The sequence below is a fragment of the Hakea prostrata genome, chromosome 5 (assembly GCF_041222555.1).
Source record: "Hakea prostrata isolate BN-2017 chromosome 5, UWA_Hpros_2, whole genome shotgun sequence".
Classification (NCBI taxonomy): domain Eukaryota; kingdom Viridiplantae; phylum Streptophyta; class Magnoliopsida; order Proteales; family Proteaceae; genus Hakea; species Hakea prostrata.
The window spans coordinates 1469012-1489032 of NC_142604.1; the positions used below are offsets into that span (position 1 = coordinate 1469012).

The window sequence follows — 20021 nt, forward strand, 5'->3', positions numbered from 1 at the left end:
ATCCCGGATCAAGTATGATGCGAAAAACTATTGAAAATTCAATTGTCATCCATTGAAGAACCAAAAGATTCTTCAATTAAGTGAATTTTCTTGTATTGCTTGTTCTCAAGAAAAATTTATTATTAAATATTCACCAGCTAAAGTTGAGATTGAACATTCTACGTTTTTAAAACGTATAGAGGGTGAAATATATGGGCCCATTCACCCATCATGTGGACCATTCAGATAATATATGATTTTAGTAGATGCATCTATAAAGTGGTCACATGTATGTTCATTATGAACTCGCAATTTGGTGTTTGCGAGATTGTTTGCTCAAATAATGAGATTAAGAGCATAATTTATGGATTATAAGATAAAGACAGTTTGTCTTGATAATGCTGGTGAATTTACATCTCAAGCTTTATGATTATTGTATAACAACTGAGATCACAGTTGAATAGCCTGTTGTTTATGTTTATATCCAAAATGGTTTAGCAAAATCATTTATTAAATGTCTCCAATTAATAGCTAAACCATTGGTTATGAGAACAAAGCATCATTTGTACGCATCAGGCCAAAAGGTTGTCATAAATTCTCCCTATTACAATTGGCTTATGGTCAGAAGCCAAATATTTCTCATCTTAAAATTTTTGGATGTACGGCTTACGTTCCAATTGCTCCACCACAGCGCACAAAGATGAGTCCCAAAATAAAGTTGGGAATATATGTTGGATATAAATCTCCTTATATAATTCAATATATTGCTAAAGATAGGAGATTTATTTAATGCAATACTTGCTGAGTATTATTTTGATGAATTAGTTTTTCCAACATGAGGGGGAGAGAATAAACAGTTGGAAAAAGAGATTGATTGTATGCATTATCATTATCTCATTAGATCCTCGCACTGAGCACTATGAACTTGAAGTTCAAAGGATAATGCAATAAATATTATAAATCAACTGCCAGATTTGTCGACTCGCTAAGAGTTACTAAATCTCATATTCCAAATTTGTAAATGCTCCAATTAGAATTGATGTCCCAAAGAGGACAATCTATCAGTGCAAATGAAATTAAACCACGTTTAAAACGTGGAAGATCAATCGGTTCCAAGGATAAAATCCTAGAAAAAGAAAGGAGCAAATGATCAAGATGGTCATAAAATGGAGACAATTGATTATGAAAATCCTGAAGACATAACTTTCTATGAAACCCCAGAAGAGGTTCAGATATCTAAAAATAATGAAGAGATCTCGATTAGTTATGTCATTGCAGGAAAAAGATGGAACCGAAAATATAAAGTTGTCGACAACAATTTTTGCATATAATGTTTTTGTTGAAATAATGCAACAAGACGAGGATCTTGAATATAAATTTGTTGATGAATATAAATCAAGAAATGATTGGCCAAAATGTAGAGACGCAATTCAAGCAGAATTGAATTCGCTTGAAAAATAAAGTTTTTGGACCTATAGTCCAATATCTGAAGGTATAAAGCCAGTGGGGTACAATTGAGTTTTCTGCGAAAAATGAAATGAGAAAATGAATGAAATCGTGATATATAAAGCATGAATTATGGCACAAGAATTTTTGCAGATGCCTGGCATTGATTATATGGAAACATGTTCTCTTGTGGTGGATGCAATCACCTTCAGATATCTTATTAATCTGGCAGTATATGAAAATTTTGACATGCGTCTAATGGATATTATTACAGCCTATGGCTCACTCGAGTGTGAAATATATATGAAAATCCCTAAAGGATTCAAAATGCCTGAAGCACATAAAAATTCCTAGGAAGTTTGTTCAATAAGGCTTCAGAGATGATTATGACATATATGATATAATCTCCTTAGTGGATATTTACTAAATGAAAAGTATAAAAATGATCCAATTTATTATTGTGCCTTTATTAAGGATATGGATCTAATTTTAGTAAGTGTATATGATGATGATTTAAATATCATCGAAACTCTGAAGAGTTTCCAAAAGCAATAGATTATTTGAAGAAAGTTGAAATGAAAATCTTGAAAAGACAATGTTTTGTCTTGACTTGTAAATTGAGCATTTGACGAATGAAATATTCGTTCATCAATCAACTTATATAGAGAATATTTTGAAGAGATTTTATCTAGATAAAATATATCCATTGAGTACCCCAATGGTTGTGAGATCGCTCAATATAAAGAAAGATTCATTTCAACCCCAAGAAAATAGTGGAAAATTTCTTGGTCATAAAGTACCATACTTAGTGCAATTGGGGCATTAATGTATTTTGCTAATAGTATAAGACCAGATATAGCATTTTCTATAAGTGTATTAGCAAGATTTATCTCTTCTCCAATACGAAGACACTGAAATGTTATAAATCATATATTTCAGTATATTCGAGAAATTATTGACATGATATTATTTTATGAATGTGGACATCAACTTACTTGTTATGCAGATGCAAGATTTTTATCTGATCTATATACAACTAGATCTCAAACAGGCTATTTATTCACAAGTGAATGTTAGCTATTTTATATTTGGTTTAGACCAATGATACAACACATTCTGAAAGCATGAGTCTTCTACTAGAAAAAAGGGGTTTGAACAATATTATATGAAGATTATGCTGCATGCATAGCTCAATTGAAGCGATGATACATCAAAGGAGATGGAACGATACATATTTCACTGAAATTCTTCTTCATTCATGGTCTTCAATGAAATGGTGAAATCGATGTTCAACAAACTCGTTCAAGTGATAATTTGACAGATTTATCTACTGAGAAGTTGCATACTTCAAATCTTGAGAAGCTGGTATATGATATTGGAATGTACGTACTTAAAGATACTCAATGATGTTATCATCAGGGGGAGTAAAATACGTGCTGCACTCTTTTTCCCTTAACCAAGGTTTTGTCCCACTAGGTTTTCCTGGTAAGGTTTTTAATGAGGCAGCTACCAATACGTATTATTTAGATATGTATACTCTTTTTCCTTCACTAAGATTTTTTCCCACATGGTTTTTTCTTAGTAAGGTTTTAACGAGGTACATTATCTATTGATGGACATTCAAGGGGGAGTGTTATAAATAATATTGATTATGGATATCCATCACCCCCCAATAGACAATACTTCCAATTGAAGATCTCAACCACCTCAGCATACAATATTGGTGATTCACATTCCCATCTTAATTGAAGATTACAGTGATCTCAACACACAATGTTGGCAGTCAATATTTCCATTCCATGCACCTTCTATCTTGGGCGGCAATCTATCTTTTCATATCAAGAATATCTTATTGTGTGCAAGAATCATATATTGTATTTCCATATCAGAGTAGATGCTCATTCTACTATAAATATGTAATGCACTCAACTAAATGAATTACTTTTGATTGATCTTGTTCTAGTTTTCTTCTTTGTCTCTGATATATTCTCTTTATTTTATAACATAATAAACTTTTTGTCTATTATGGATTATGGTGATAATTTCATTCTCTTCATTTATGCAAAAGTTTACTTAAAATTTTATAGTTAAGATGAGGGTAAAATAGTCAATACACATTCTTTTATAAAAAAACCATATATTTTTTTTTCCCTTTTCTCCTTTTTCACTTGCTCATTATCATTTTCTAACAATTTTTTATTTTAACATGCCAAACTTATTTTTCATTCCATAATTTATTTTAAACAAAAACAAAAAAACCTTTACCTTTATTCAATAAAAATATTTTATTTTTTTATTTTTTTTTTTATTTATAAAATAAATTTTATATATTAAAAAACCACCCCCCCTTTTTTTTTTATTATTTTTTTCACCCCTTTTTTTCTTTTTTTCAAATTTTTTTGCCTTATGCATCAAAATGCCTTCCGTGTCTCAATATTCATCCTCATATTGTGTATTATTCTGCCAGCGGGGTTGCTATCAATGGAAGGAATCTCTTGCCCAAACGCCCTTGGAATCGATTGGTTCTGGGTTCAACTTTCATAAATCCCTCTATCACTCTTTGGTTTTGTAGCACTGCTTACCACATAAGAATAATCATTTGGCAATAGATGTGCAGCATAAATCCTCTTCCATGGTAGGCTCTTTTTGGTATCAATTCTCATTTTCTATTATGCTTGTAAAATAATAAGTACAAGAATTCATTATTGGTCAAGAATGAAAAATGGTTTGATGAATGTTGTCAAAAATAAATTATGGAATGAAAAATAATTTTAGTATGTCAAAATAAAAAAATGTTAGAAAATGATAGTTAACAAGTGAGAAAGAGAAAAGAGAAAAAACTATATATGATTTTTTATAAAAGAATGTGTATTGACCATTACCCTCATCTTAATTATAAAATTTTAAGTAAACCTTTGCATAAGTGAAGAGAATAAAATTCTCACCATAATCCATAATAGGCAAAAAGTCTATTATGGATTTTGGAGGCTTTTCTATTATTTTTTTAATTAAAAACAAAACTGATAATAGATGCCAAACAATTTAAAATAATAAAAAATTCTCATAATTGAGAATGACAATTGATACCAAAAGAGCCTTAGTCCGTATGTCTTTTTCACATTTTCACTTTTTGGGTCATTTTTTTTTTTATTTTTTTTTTATTTTTGGCGCGGGGTCTGGTGGAGAGTGTGGGTTATAGAAGACACTCTTCCAAAGAAAGCATTTAAATATAAATAGTTAGGGCTAGCTATATTGTACTCTTAACATTTTCCTTTTTATTTTTCTTGTTTTGTTACAAGTAATTATTGGAGACTTAGAATGAAATTAGGGCTATATTGTGCTCTTCATTTGTTTCGTAGTACAACCATCTCAAAGCTCTAGGAGTATACCCTTTAGGTGGACCACAAAATCCTTCGTACTACTTGTGTGCTTTCCCTGCTTTTGTATTTATATTGTTGTTTGATAAGTAAAAAATAACAATGAACTGGATTAACTACGATCAGTTCTATTAATCCAGTCGGAACCGGTTCAAGAACCGAGCGAAGAGATAGTGTATGCATGAAGGAACCTAATGGTTATAGAAAGATACGTGATCTCATCAAATTCGCGAAAAGTGATCGTGCTTTACATGGAAACTATAACTAACTCAGATGAAAAGGAAAAAATCCTACGACTGGACGGCCACAAAGGAGAACTATGAATGAATCTGACGATCGAGAATACGAGATGAATCCTATATAAACTAAAGTATCACACAAATAAGAAGTATCAATTAAACTCTGCAACTAGCCAGAGCTCTGTGGTGATTCAATTACTAACTTAGCCTTCGGAGGTGGCTTCCCGACCGTTGGGTTAGCCCACATCTGACGTTGTTTTGCAAGAATCCAAAGGTTGATCAATTTTGTACGCATCATTCAGACCCTTGGGAGCATGGGAGGAGGCTTTTAGAGCTGATGGGTGGGCTTCAGGCTCCTTCTCATTTCTTTTGGTTTTGGTGGCCCGATCCTTAGCAGCCTTGGCCTTGGTTGGCTAAGGTCTTCACAGCCTTTGGATTATACTTTGGAGGCACTGCAAAACAAAGAATAAATGTCAATACAATATTCATATAAATAATTAAAGTAAAGACTGGAATCGGGAGCTCACCGGGGGCTAGACCCCACCATTGAAGGATCACCTCGTACTCCATGGCAAGATCATGGATTTCCTAACACGCCCGGATAGCCTTTATTGATTAAACGGTGCTCTCATCTTCGGGAGATAGAGAGGGGGCGATTCACCTAGGTGTAAGAGTTCTGGTGACTCCAGGTGATCAGGAAGTTTAGATTAGACAGTGGCACTTGGTTGAACAGAAACCGATGACGCCAACCCTTATAGTTTGATGGGCAAGTCCCCTCAGCAAGGATGCTGCCCGACCATCCTAACTTGGGGTGCTTGGAGAAAAAGATCCAATCGGGAGGGTTGGACTTACTAAGATAGTAAAACTAAGAGAAAAGCGGAAATGAAGGGGTGATTTGGAGTTCGAGACACAACCCGACTAAGCCAATGATGTGCCTCCAACTGTTCGAGAGGAGCATATCGGGACAAAGGTCCAAACACTACAAAAAAAAGGGTTTTCGTGGCGGTTTTTTTCGCCAAAAGTGGCAAAAACCGCCACCATTTATTTTTTGGCGGTTTTTTAAAACGCCACAAATCCGACGCCGAATCCGCCGCAGCCATTTAATCTCGGCGGTAATTGGTATCGCGTGTGTAACGTGTAAATAGTGGCGGTTTTATATAACCGCCACTATTAATATGAATATGCCGGCGAAAATTACCGCCCCTATTTGAATATGTAAGAACGTGGAATGGGATGAACAAAGTGTATTTAGTGGCGGTTATGATATAAACCGCCACTAAATGTCATTAGTTAGTCACGGTCATACCCAAACCAGCCACCATTAACTTATATTTAGTGACGGTAAAATATAAACCGCCACTAAATGTCATTAGTTAGTCACGGTCATACCTAAACCAGCCACCATTAACTTATATTTGGTGACGGTAAAATATAAACGGCCACTAAATGTCATTATTTAGTCACGGTCATACCTAAACCAGCCACCATTAACATATATTTAGTGACGGTAAAATATAAACCGCCACTAAATGTCATTATTTAGTCACGGTCATACCTAAACCAGCCACCATTAACATATATTTAAGAATTTCAGGAAAAATGGTAGAATAAAAAGGGAATCTCACTCCACTTTTCAGAGTATCAATGTAAATTGAGAACTCCTTGGGAGGATTGGAATAAGCTCTCTCATCCAGGTTGGGAACCCGAAGGAGATAGGAGAAAGGAAGAAAAAAGTTGGTAGAAATCTCATCCACCTCAATAGGGCGAATATGGGAGACATAGAATCATGGGCCATTCACAGGCCTTTTTGATGGTCAGGAACTCTCAGAAACTACCTGTTGGGAGACCTTGTGCTTTCGAGAAGGAGAGGGAGAGGTAATTCTACCCTCAACGACATTCCTTGGTTGTTCCCTAGGGGCTAAACGAATGGAGGTAGCCAACCAGCAGTTGGTGATCCTCTCATTCTTATCACCCGACAGCTCAATTGAAGTTGAAGGGCTAGGTTGATTAGCATAATCATCCCCTTCAACCATTCGGTCAATGGAATTATCCTTGAAAGTTCTGCCACTACCCATTGAAGAAAAAGAAACAAATTCTAAGGGTATTTCGAAGGAAATGGAAGGCCAGAATCCTAAGTAAGCTAAGGCAGAAGTCACAAACCCGAAAAGAAAAGAAATGATGGAATAGAAGAAGAAACAAAGCTAAAGACTAGGAAACTTACTTGTTTAATCTTAAAAGAGTCGAAGATTGAAGCTGGAAGACTAGAAATCGCAAGAACTTGTTGAAGACCTCAAGCGCAAACAAGTTCACGAAATGGCAAAGTAAAAGTTGAAGCTAAGAAACGAAGGTGTTTAAATAGACCAAGAGCAAAATTTTGAATGAACGAGATCAATTAGGGATCAACTATCACATCCCCCCAGTCGGTACCCTAACTGAAATACCCGGAGGTGTGATCCACAACCCTGAAGATTAAGTCTCAACAATCATCCTCCCACATAACACAATAGGACAATCATGACCAAGAATAATCATTGTATTAATGTATTAAAAGAATAATCAAAGTATGGATCTCAGAAGGATCTCAAAACACTATCAGAGTACGGAAGTGATGCAAAATAATCAAAGTAAAAGTGTGCGGAAGTAAACTCAAATAATTAAGTGTGGAAGAATAGTTAAAACTAAAGTATTGCCAACTGAAAGAATAACGAAAGACCGAAATTGTTCTAAGTTCTACAAATAGTATGTTTCCTTATCAAAAAGGTAATGTCTAAATTCAAAAATCTCCGTATCTGGTACGGGGTAGACCAGCTCCAGAGTAGGGCTAATCCTGGTACATGCAGTTGACGCATGAACATTCTTCACCGTGATATTCGTGATCGCCAACACTTGGTATACCGTACAGATCACTCGTCTGGGTCTCATATTCCTAGGTCTCAATGTCATTAATACCTGCAGCAAAGTCTAAAGCAAACATTGCCCCAAAGGGTGAAATCAAAAGAACTCAGCAAGTAGTTCAGATATAGTTAACAATTATAATCCAATTTAAGAACATAGCATGATGCAATATGATATGAGACAATATGCAAGGAGGCAACTAACTTTAATAGATGCTTGTCTCTAATGGCAAACACGCATTAAGATGGAATACCAACCTCTTATAGGAAGGTCTTTGTCACTTTGATCCTTCAAGGACTGGATACCTCTTTTGGCATCACGGGTAAGGAGTTCTAGGCATTCCTCTCGGACTATCACCATGGATGGGGTTTAGGTCACCTCTCTCTCACCACACCATTTGGTATAAGTACTGGCGCATGTCAGGGTTATACCTATCCCAGTGCAAATCATCTACTGAGTCACATCAACTTAGGGTCAGATACTTTCTCTCATGTCTCTCATAATCGGTTCTGGTATCCTTTGTCTTAGAGTCATCGTTTCGTATGGCACCAACCAGCTTAGAATAGGGACTCTTAACCTTAGTGGTCATCCACATATAATAAATGGGAAGCTCTCATGTCCTCTCATGGGTTGTCTACCGGCCTTTAGCGCCCATGAACCTAGGCTTATTATGATGGGACCCTACCAATGAATGACCCCTACAATGTCATTGTGTCCCTTCACAAGTTGGCTACTGGTCTTGAGGGCCTACAATCCCCATTGCTACCACGAGTCACTCGGCCTTAATACCCACGCCAATAGGGTGTGATATGACAAGATTTCTAACCAAACACTTCTAGACATCCTAGGTATGACATCTAGTAATCATGAAAAGTGCTAAAAGGCATCATAGGATTATGTCTCATAGCACCTCCACTGATGTCCCAAGACAGGAAACACACAAATGACGTTTCCCAATTCACAATCACAACCTAAGCATTCACATTACAATATGAATCCAATCACATCATCATATCATAATTCATTCTCATTCCAAGCATTCACATATCTAACAAATATACATAACATCATTACTAACAATATTCTGAAATTACAGAGGCATATCAATCATGTTTAAGTCCTAAAAATAACATATAGAACATGCATTCAAGTCCTATTACAAATAAGAATGCAACTAAAGTTATATGTTAGTGAATGCCCTCACCTTATTGTTGATTTGAAACCTTTAAAGAGTAGATCAAAAGATGAGTTCAAACTTGCCAAAAGTCCTAACAAAATGATGATTCAATGTTAGGAACAAACCCTACAAGTTTGGAGATGAAAAGAGGGCAAAAACTAGGCATTCTACTATCAGCAACATGCTTGGTCACTTGGGGCTGCCAAGCCAATGGACCAAGGCTGCTGTGTACAGACAACAAATCCTAAAATCGATAGAAAAAAACTCATCGTTTGGGTTCCAAACCACTGCAAAATTAACTAGAAAATTCTAAAATCATAGAATATAATCTAACATGGATCGAAATTAGACTAATCAAAGAGAATAAAAATCATATAGATTCATGCTAGGTTTTTACTGAAATCATACCATGAAGTTCACGGAAGAGCTAGAGTGAATGGAAATTCACTCTAGAACTAAGAGAATAGAAGATTAGGTTCTTACAACAAGTATAGACCTTGAAGAAGCTCTACACAGTTGGTAGAAATAATAAAGAAAGAAATACTATAAAGGATAGAGTGAATGCTAACCTCGCAAGAAAAAGAATCGTCGACGAAAAACTTGACAGATGCTCCCAAACCTTCCTTCACCTTGGAGAGGGTTCTTTAGAGTATCTTTGATGTTCTCTGGTGGCTTTAGAACATAATGACATGTTTTAGAACAAAAAAGAATTAAATAGGGCTTCAAAAACCTAATTTCCCAAAAGTGCCAATTTTTCCTCGAGACAAGCTTAGCAGGCTGCCAACTTGACAATTTTGGTCAAAAAATGTATTTTGGTGCTCTAAAAGCCCTAACTTCTTCTTGGGTCCTTTTTCAAGTTATAGAAGGGTCTTACCTAGTTTTTTGGGACCTTCCACTTGTGTCATTACTATACTCTTGATCCATGTACCAAGTCCGTCAACATTCGAGTTAGTTCTTCTCCAAATCCGACAAAGTTCCCAACTTAGCATGATCTCCATCTACCTCCATTGGTTCAAAGTCAAAACCAATGGTTTCAATTTGGATGACCCACAGTTGCATTTTTCCCGCAGTTTGGGTTTTCGGACCTACAATATGGATTTTCAGGTTAGGGTTTTGAGGGATTTCACATCAACGGTTGCAAAATGAAGACGGTTTGTGAAAGAGAGCTTCATGATGGCGCATGTTCCCAATGAACACGTGGCGTCACAAGCGCGGAGCATGAAGAGCGAAGGCAGTTCGAGAAGACGTGACGTTTTTGACATTGAATGCGACGCCTAAAGAGCGATCAGGAGACCAGGGAATGTTTGAACTTCTCTTTGCTATACCAAGGCCTACCAATAGAGACAACATACCAAGTGATCGGTTTATCTCTCTTGATCAGTTGGCTCGGTGGGATCATGATAAGTAAAAAATAACAATGAACCATGGTCGGTTTGATTAATCTAGTCGGGACCAGTTCAAGAACCGAGTGAAGAGATAGCGTAAACATGAATGAACCCGACGGTTATATAAAGAGATGTGATCCCGTCAAATTCAGGATAGGTGATTGTGCTTTACATGGAAGTTGTAACTAACTCAAATGAAAAGGGAAAAATGCTACAATTGGATGGCCACAAAGGAGAACTATGAATGAATCTAACAATCGAGAATAAGAGGTGAATTCTACATAAACTAAAGTATCACACAAATCAGAAGTATTTGAATCATTTCTCTCCATTATTGTTTTCAATTAAGCTCTGCAATTAGCCAGAGCTCTGTGCTGATTCAATTACTGACTTAGCCTTTGGAGGTGGCATCCTGACCGCTAAGTCGGCCCACATCTGACGTTGTTTTGTAGGAATCCGAAGATTGATCAATTTTTGGACGTATCATTGTTTAAGATAAAGAGCAATTGGTTAAAGTAATTACAATAAAGGTATTTTGGGAATTTAAAATACAGTAAATGTTGAGTTATCAAGTAACCCCATTATTTTAAAATAGGGGTGCACTTGATATATAATCTAAAACATAGGGGATGTAAATATAATAGAATAAATTACAGGAGGCATAAACATAATAATTTGCAAACCTAGGAGTGTATGTAATTGCTCTTTATTATATTGTATATGTAGAGATGTTCATTGATATCGACAAAAACCTAGCAAAACTAACTGAGAATGATGTGAATCAACAAACATTGGAACCGAACTGATGTAAACCACAATTATCATGTTTTGAATAGACATTTTGCAAAACTGAAACCTAATCGAACATCACCAAAGCCATTTTTTTTTTGGTGTTATCACCAAAGCCATAAGAGACAGAAAAAGAATTTAAAAAAGGTATCATATCAAAAGCAGCTTGAAATTCATCAAGAGTCTTTTGGTATCAATTGTATTTCTCAATTTCTGATCTTTTTCATTTTATTTTGGATTTGTTAGATATCTATTTTAGATCTTATTTTTTATGTAAAAGAATAGGAAATACCCTAAAATCCATAATAGACTTTTTGTCTATTATGGAATCTAGGTCAAAAACTCATTCTATTTAATTTTGTACATTGCACTTAAAATTCAAGTGCAAATTGATGGTATGCAGTAAACATACATTCTTTTTATGAAACTTGGCCATCATTTCTTTCCATTTCCTTCTAACACCCTGTAGATCTTTCTTACATCAACGTTCATGGCTTCTCCTTTTGAGACTTCTCAAACCTTGTCTGATTCACCATTCATTTCCTCTAAGAAATCTTTGGGCCATCATAGATTCACTCAAAAGAGGGCCCTTTCCATAAATCTTTCCCTATTCACTTGTCATCTGTTGATTTTTTTTTCCTTGATAAATGATGTCACTCCCAAAGGAGAAGAAGATAATGAGCAAGTGATGGGACAAACCAAGAAGAAGCCTGAACAATTTGCCAGCTAGAGTTTGCGAGTCCAATAGCATAGAAGCAACATAACGAGGACATCAATGACATGGACTTTTTGATATCTAGGGTTCTATTCTGTCCAACACAAACGGATATCACTAAGTTAGGTATTGTGTCATTGCTTCTCATTTTTTAGAACACCTCAAGAGCCTTTGAATATTCCCCATTTACCCATTAAGCATCACATTCCACAAAACACAACCCTTCTAGACATTCTAGCTATCAAAAGGATGTTGTGCTATAGAGCATTTCTCAGCATAAAGCTTGATCAAAGATCCACCAGTTCAAGTCATCTCTACAGACGAAGGGTTGATGCCCTAGGCAACCAACCAGATGGAGAGATGAAGTTATTGAAAATGACAAGATCAAGGGTGGGTTACATCTTCTCTCTCTTTTGGTTCTTTTGAGGAAATATTGTTTTCCAAAATTTTTCATGGATCTGATTTGATGTTTGCATATAAACTCAATCTAAACTCCTAGGTTTATTATTTTGATATTCTTTGAAGATTCAACCTGTTTTAAAGTTTTACAAAAGAAATTTCTTTTGTTTACATTTTAGTTCACACTCTATGGCAACTATTTTTTTGATATAATCCAACATTTTTCACATTATAATGTTAATTTTCCTTATTAGTATTTGTTGTGTTTGTACTCACAAGTGCACGAGATCGCCCAAGTAATATAGAGGTAAGAAAAATGTCATTCCCACAAAAATCGAAAAGAGAAAAACTCATGTACTAGCTTAAAAATCACCCTTAATTATCTAGCTAAATGAATTATCAAGAAGTAACTAAACTATTGGTTAAATTAACAAAATACAAAAGAAATAATTAAATTGCTAACGACAACACAAATCAAATTCATTGAACGAAATTATTAAGGATTCGATTTCACCAAACGTGATATAATTTATTGATCTATTCCCCCTATTCATATAACCAACATAATCTCTTACTTGTTGACGAAATTCTCTAAGTTAGATTATCTCATCTATTATGCATGAGGATCCCTAACATATTAAATATCCCTACTAATTACGCATAGAGGATTAATTTAATATATCGCATTAAAAGCAAGAAACTTACAAACAAAGTTGAACAAACCACATAACCTATTGCGGATTAGATGTAACTTGTTATTCTTCAATCTTGGTTCTAGCATGCATTCCTCATTATTACATGAATGAAAACATACCATGAAATTCGTGAAGGTTGATCAAGCATTCAAACATTAAAAATAAAATTGAAGAAAACAAGAGGGAGGATTGAATTATATGAAAGGAGAATAAAATCAATAACTATCTCATGTAAGGATCTATCTAACCTTATCAACAGAAACTTAAAACATTACAGAAAAAAAGAAAAAGAAGAAGAAAAAATAGTCAAGATATACATCACTCTAGGGTTGAAGAATAAGAGATTGCAACAACTCTCCAAAATTCGCCCTCAAAGTAGCTCCTCTCCAAATTCATCCTCTGCAGTTCTCCAGAGCCAAAAAACATTTTTGCTAGAGTCACTTCCTTTTTTTTTTAAGCTAATATCTTTCTAATTAAAAATCAGAGCCAAAAAGAAAATAAAACCCTAAGCATGCAAGGAACCCCTCTCCTCCACGTTTTTGACTTGAGGAATCTTCTAGAGAGTGGAACTCTCTAACTTGATTAAAAAACACTTTCTTTTTTGAGTGGAATAAAATTTAGCTTGGTTTCTTAAGATTCTCTTCACAAAATACCCTTGCAAGATTTAGTTGAAGATTTTCTACAAGCACAAGTAATAAAACTTAATTAGTATTTGCTAGGAAATATATAAAATCACCAAAATTATAAAAATAAAGGAAAGTGTGCAATATATTAGATTTCATACAATAATAAAGTAAGTTGATATAAAAAAATTATGAACAAAATGAAAATGTAGCCAATTAATTATTCAAAATAGTATGCATGAAATAAACTTGACACGTGTATTTGCATGTGCAAATTTCAACTATTTATATATGCAAGCTATCCTAAGGATATAGTTGAGATATACGTAAATTGACCGGATGAACCTTAGATAAAAAATTTTACCTCTTGCATTGGTATGCCATTTTTTCATGTTGATGTGGTTTACTTTTCTCTTACCTAGTAAAGCCCCTCCGTAGAAAATTTCCTTGTCACCATAAGAAGTAAGAGGCCAAATTCTTCAGTCGAAGGCTTGATTAATCCCCTCACCAGTAGACTATGTTTTGGACTTGAGAAACCTTTATTAATGAAAATTTTTAATAAAATAATAATAATAATTAATAACCAACTTTGAAGAGTGAGTGAAATACATAATTCAATAATTGTCTTATTATATTTTCTCCAGTTTTCTTTCTTCATTTACCCAAAAGAAATGTTTATTTCTTGGCTTCCAAACAAAGCTTTAATATGATGTCGCCATTCAGTGTATGGAATTTGGTTATTTGATTGAGATTTGGGGTGCAACGCCTGTTCCTTCTGCCCAAACCAATCACATGCGTTGCCAAACAAGGTTGGAAAAGCATTTGTGTGGGCGAAAAATACGCAATTTGCTTGGGCGCTGCAAATTAAACTGCAGCACCTACAATATACGGGTTGAGGTTTTGATCTCGTGTACGTTGCAGGCAGCTTGATCCAGGCCCCAAAAATACGTGCAGCATCCGGCGGGGTTACCCAACCACATGGATTGTCTAATCAACCAAAGTACAAAAGCAGCAGAAGCCGCAACAAAGAGAATCAAATTGTTTTTGAAGTTTCTGAAAACCTCAAGGAACTCGAAGAAGAGTAGACGAATTTTTTAATGGAGAAGGAAGAGTTGCACGTGGTAATGGTTCCATGGTCAGCTTTTGGACACATGATTCCGTTCCTGCATCTCTCCATAGCTCTAGCCAAGTCTGGAATTCGTGTTTCCTTCGTTTCCACCTCAAGAAACCTCAGCAGGCTTCCCCTCCATCTAATTCCTCATGATTTAGCGGCTCCGCTGAATCTGGTGGAGCTTCACTTACCCGCCGTCGATGGCCTACCAGCAGATGCCGAAGCCACCGTGGACTTGGCCATGGATCAAATCCAATACCTGAAGAGAGCATATGATCTCCTGAAACCACAACTCAAGCAGTTCATCTCCCACGACATCCCCGACTGGATAATCGTCGATTTCTTTCCCTTCTGGGTGGCAGAGATCTCTCGTGAACTCAACGTTCACATCCCACTCATTTTGTTGTCTGTTTACAGCTCAGCCATGTTTGCCTTCTTTGGTCCACCTGAGTATCTCACTGGTGAAGCTCAAAAAGAACACTGGCCATCTTCCGAATCTTTGACGTCTCCACCAAAATGGATCGATTTCCCGTCCACAGTTGCCTTCCGGCCGTTTGAGGCAGGCCCCATCTATGCAGGCATTTTCTGTAAAAATGCCTCCGGAACGACGGACATCGAACGCTTCGCGCTCATCTCTACTGCTTGTAAGGCCATGGCCTTCCGAAGCTGCAGGGAGTATGAAGGTCAATATCTGGAATTAGTACAGAAAGTCCAGCGGAAGCCTGTGATTCCAGTAGGTGTTCTTCCGCCGGCGCTGCCACCTTCGTCAGCAGAGAAGAGCTTCGGAGGAGAGTGGCTGACCGGTTTCAAGTGGTTAGACGAACAATCACCGAAGTCGGTTGTGTTCGTTGGGTTCGGCAGTGAATGGAAGCCGAGAAGAGAACAAGTTTATGAGATGGCTCATGGAATTGAGCTGTCCGGGGTTCCCTTCTTATGGGCTCTGAGGAAACCAGCTTGGGCAGTTGATGAAGAAGACGCCTTGCCGCAGGAATTCAGGAACCGAACCCAGGGCCGAGGTGTGGTGTGCATGAGCTGGGCACCTCAGCTGGAAATTCTTGCTCATCCTTCGGTGGGCGGATCATTTTTTCACTCAGGTTGGGGTTCCATAATAGAGACACTCCAGTTTCGTCACAAACTGGTGGTGCTGCCCATGGTGGTCGATCAGGGCTTGAATGCTACGCTGCTGGTTGAGAAGGGCTTGGCCGTGGAAGTAGAGAGGGGAGAAGATGGTTCTTTTGATCGGAAAGGCATCTCCAGTGCACTAAAGAAAGTCATGTTAGAGGAAGAAGGCGATGGGGCGAGGGAGATGAGGGCCATCTTTGGTGATCACGGGCTCAATCAAGCATACATGGATGGGTTCGTCCAATACCTCAAGAAAGAAAGACCAGAAAAAGACAAGCTGAATTAGGTTCTGTTTGGGATAGTTTATATTTATGTTTATGCCTTATGAATAATTTAGGTTAAGTTATTACTACAGATATAAACGGGTATTACATCAGTTACAGCGCAATAAATGCGTTGAAGTCTTCAGTGAGATTTAGTACTATGGGATTGCACATCTTTGCTGAGATTTAAATCTCAACCATTTGTTTTTCATCTGTTGAGATCGAAATCTTGATTTGATGGTCCACTCCTTCTCCCTGAATAGTCTTGCCCCTTGAACTGAAACTGTAAGGGTAATCTGGTCTTTTTACCTAGTTATTTGGTTTTAGCCAGTTCTTTGAACCGGCTTGGTTCACATGTATTGTATAAGGCTCTTGGTGATTTGGTTCATTCATTATGCTACATAAATCGATTTGGGGTTTTTTCTGATTCGTGTCTGACCTTTGGCGATGACGGTTTCGTTTTCTCTCTGTTCTTCAGCATCGACCTTTGTTCTTGGATGATTTCTAAGGCGTTGTGACTAGAATGTGTTCAACGAAGGAGAAGAAGACTTGATGGCTATTTGAGGATGATCCAATGCCTAATTTGATTACTCTTGTATACTGATTTCATCTCTGATCTTGTAAGTTTATTTCAATCCCATAATGAGATCGGACTCATACCTGAGTCCCGGAGAGTAAGTCCATTTGGACCAAACTCCGTCATCAAATCTTGTGTCTTCTTGCTTTACAATTTTGGTAAATCTCTGTCAACTGAGCATGTTTGGGTTAACAGAAGCAATTTCCAACATAAGCTCTAGATTGTATAATGAAAAATAATTTGGGTATTAATAAGTGAAGAATATATAATGTATTACTATTGACATTGCTTGAATGGTTGGATTGCCGATCAAACCCTTAATTGATTGGATTTCATGGATGTGAGATTGGATTGAACTTGCAGTTAATTTATAATCTACTAAAAATCACAGAAAAGAGTCATAGCAGCCGATTTGGATGATCTCCAGGCCACCTCTGATGGTAAAGTCATGCAATGAGCAACACCGAAAAAGTGAAATCATGAGTGAACATTAAGAGAATTTAAGAGTTTGAAGTGCATAGCATTGCTTAGTCTTAATCTTAGGCATTTATACTCGCATATAGGATTAGGGTTTCGAGAGACTACTAAGTCAGCATTCCTTGGACGTGGCCTAGTCAACGTCACTCATCATTGTTTGATTGTCCTAGTCAAATAAAGTAAATTTGATGGGGGCAAAAGAGTAAGTATATTTGGCATTAATGCACAGAATGCATGACCTCATCAAATTTGCTGTCAGGCATTGTAACCTGCACACTTATACGGCCTATTGTCTGATCAATCTTGAACCAAGTCAAACCCCCTGGTTTCATAGGTAGTACCCAATATGTTGGCTAAACAGGTGGTCGACCAAAATTGTCATAGCACAATGTATTATAGATTTGATTTCAATATCAATCTAGTTTTCGGTTTAATTACCTTGTAGATATATATGAGTAAATTGAACTGGCATCTTAAAATGGAGGCCTTAAAGCATTGACACCCCACTTTATGTTTAAAAAGCACAAAGACCCTAAAATTAGATTTTTATTGGATATATTATGATCCCCAAACCATTGTGAGTGCAAGTCATACTTCTACTTGGATAATGTTGAAGAAATGCTTAAGAAGTCATCCAACTTAGTAGTGCCAAGAAAAGGTTTGGATGCAATGGGAGAAAAGAAAACTACATCCACATGAAAATTTCATCCGTGATTCAATGTTCTTCTCTATGTCTGTTTTCACTTGCTTGCAACTCAATGTTGTGTATGGAATCTTACCAATAACATTCGTAGCCGAATGAAAGGAAGCTCTTACTCCACCATTGCTCAAGTCGGCTGCCGGCTGCCGGCTGATTGAATGCTCAACTTTGGTAAACCCCATTATGGCTTATTGATTCTTCAAAAGCATGACTTGTCACAGTAAAATAATTATTTCTATAATAGATGTGTAGCATAAAACCTCTTCATTAAGTGATTTATTTCGATAATGTACCAAATTAACATCCTTGTATGAGATCGCCAATTTGAATCTCCTTGGGATCAGGTGTGATACCCCACTGTACATTTAATTTATATCTAAAAGTTATCCTAAATATGTATTTGAGGTGTATGTTTTTTGGAGATTTTCTCTGATCTCACAGGGCAAGAAACAATCTTGAGAAAAGTGAAGCTTTTTTTAGTAGCAATGTCAATAAACAACTAAGAGCACAACTGACTCAAGTTCTAGGGATTAAGGAAGGTAAGGATCATACGGTTTACCTGGGTACGAATCTGTGGTGTGGAAGAGCAAGATCAAAAAATCTTCAAGGGGTGTTAACTAAGGTAAGCAATTGACTTGCTAGTTGGAAAGCGGCTAATCTATCTTTTGCAGGAAGGGAAGTTCTGATAAAATCGGCTCTCCAACCGGTAGCACAGTACAAAATGCAGTGTTTTCGATTTCTCAAATCAATATGCAAACAGATAGATTCGCTTTGTCAAAGATTCTGACAAGGACATCCAGAGAAAACCAAACAATTAACCTTAATCCCTTGGCGATCTTGCTGCAAGCCAAAGAGTCATGGTGGTCTGGGATTCCAAAGGATGGAAGAAATCAACACAGCTCTCCTTTTAAAACAAGGATGGAGACTCATCAATGAACCTGATACGTTATGGGTCAAGGTACTTCGAGAAAAATACTTTCCCCATTCCTCGATTTTTGAAACGAAGGTCAAGCGGAAAGGTGGATCGTGGACCTAGAAAAGTTTGTGTAGTGTGTTCCATATCCTTGAAAAGATGATATTTAGAGAAGTCATAAATGGAATTCAAACCTCATTCTAGTTTGACCCATGGAGAAGAAATTGCCCAAAAATAGCAAAGGAGAACCCGGGCATGGATTGTTGGTTATCAAAAGCTACGGTAGCCGACGTCGTCAACATTGTCAGGTGTAACAAGGAGTGCCTGCAAGGACTAAACAACACCAATTTGGTGTTATCACAACTGCCCAATCTCTCACAAACCCATGAAGAGGATAGATGGGTTTCATTGCTATCAAGTTCAGGTGATTTCTCGACAAAGCTAGCGGGAGAATTTGTAAGGAGTCAACAACATCAAATTGTTGATTATGAGGAAAAAGGGTGGTGGAATTTCTTTTGGAAGCTCTCATTACATCCAAGGTTTAAAGTTTTTTTTTCTTCTGGAGTTTGGCAAATGCAGGAATACCAGTCAAAAGAGTACTGGGACATTGGGCGGAGAATGACACGGGATGTGTCCTTTGCAGAAAGGAAGAAGAAACGATCTGACATCTATTCTTCTCGTGCGAATGGACGAAACGAATATGGGCTGCTGGAACACTAGGATTGCGAACTGAGGCTATTACTTGGGAATCAATCCTTGACTGGTGTAGAAATGTTATATTAAATATGCCAGCACCAAAGCAAACTAAACGGTGGACTCTTTCCTACTTTATTATCACATGTTACTTTATATGGATGGAAAGGAACAAAATATGCTTTTCAAATGAACAGCCTAATCCACATAGGGTTATGCATAATATAGATCGATGGGCTAATAACTTACAACTGAATCCTATGCCACATGAAAATATGAAATATAACACTAAAGCCAATGGTGGAAGTGTTCTTAGTAAATGGTGTGATAATAAAGCTGTCTTTAATAATTATGCAACAATCAAACTAACCACTATGTTATGTGCAGGGGCATATCATGAACTATTGAAGAAAGCAGGGTGGTGCGTGGGGATAGTTTTGGAAGGG

The 20021-nt window shown here is 36.7% G+C and overlaps 1 pseudogene; it reads left to right on the forward strand.

The window, feature by feature from the left end:
• The first annotated feature begins 14790 nt into the window (after positions 1 to 14790).
• Positions 14791 to 16266, forward strand: LOC149014297 (putative UDP-rhamnose:rhamnosyltransferase 1 pseudogene; annotated as a pseudogene).
• The last annotated feature ends 3755 nt before the right edge of the window (positions 16267 to 20021 follow it).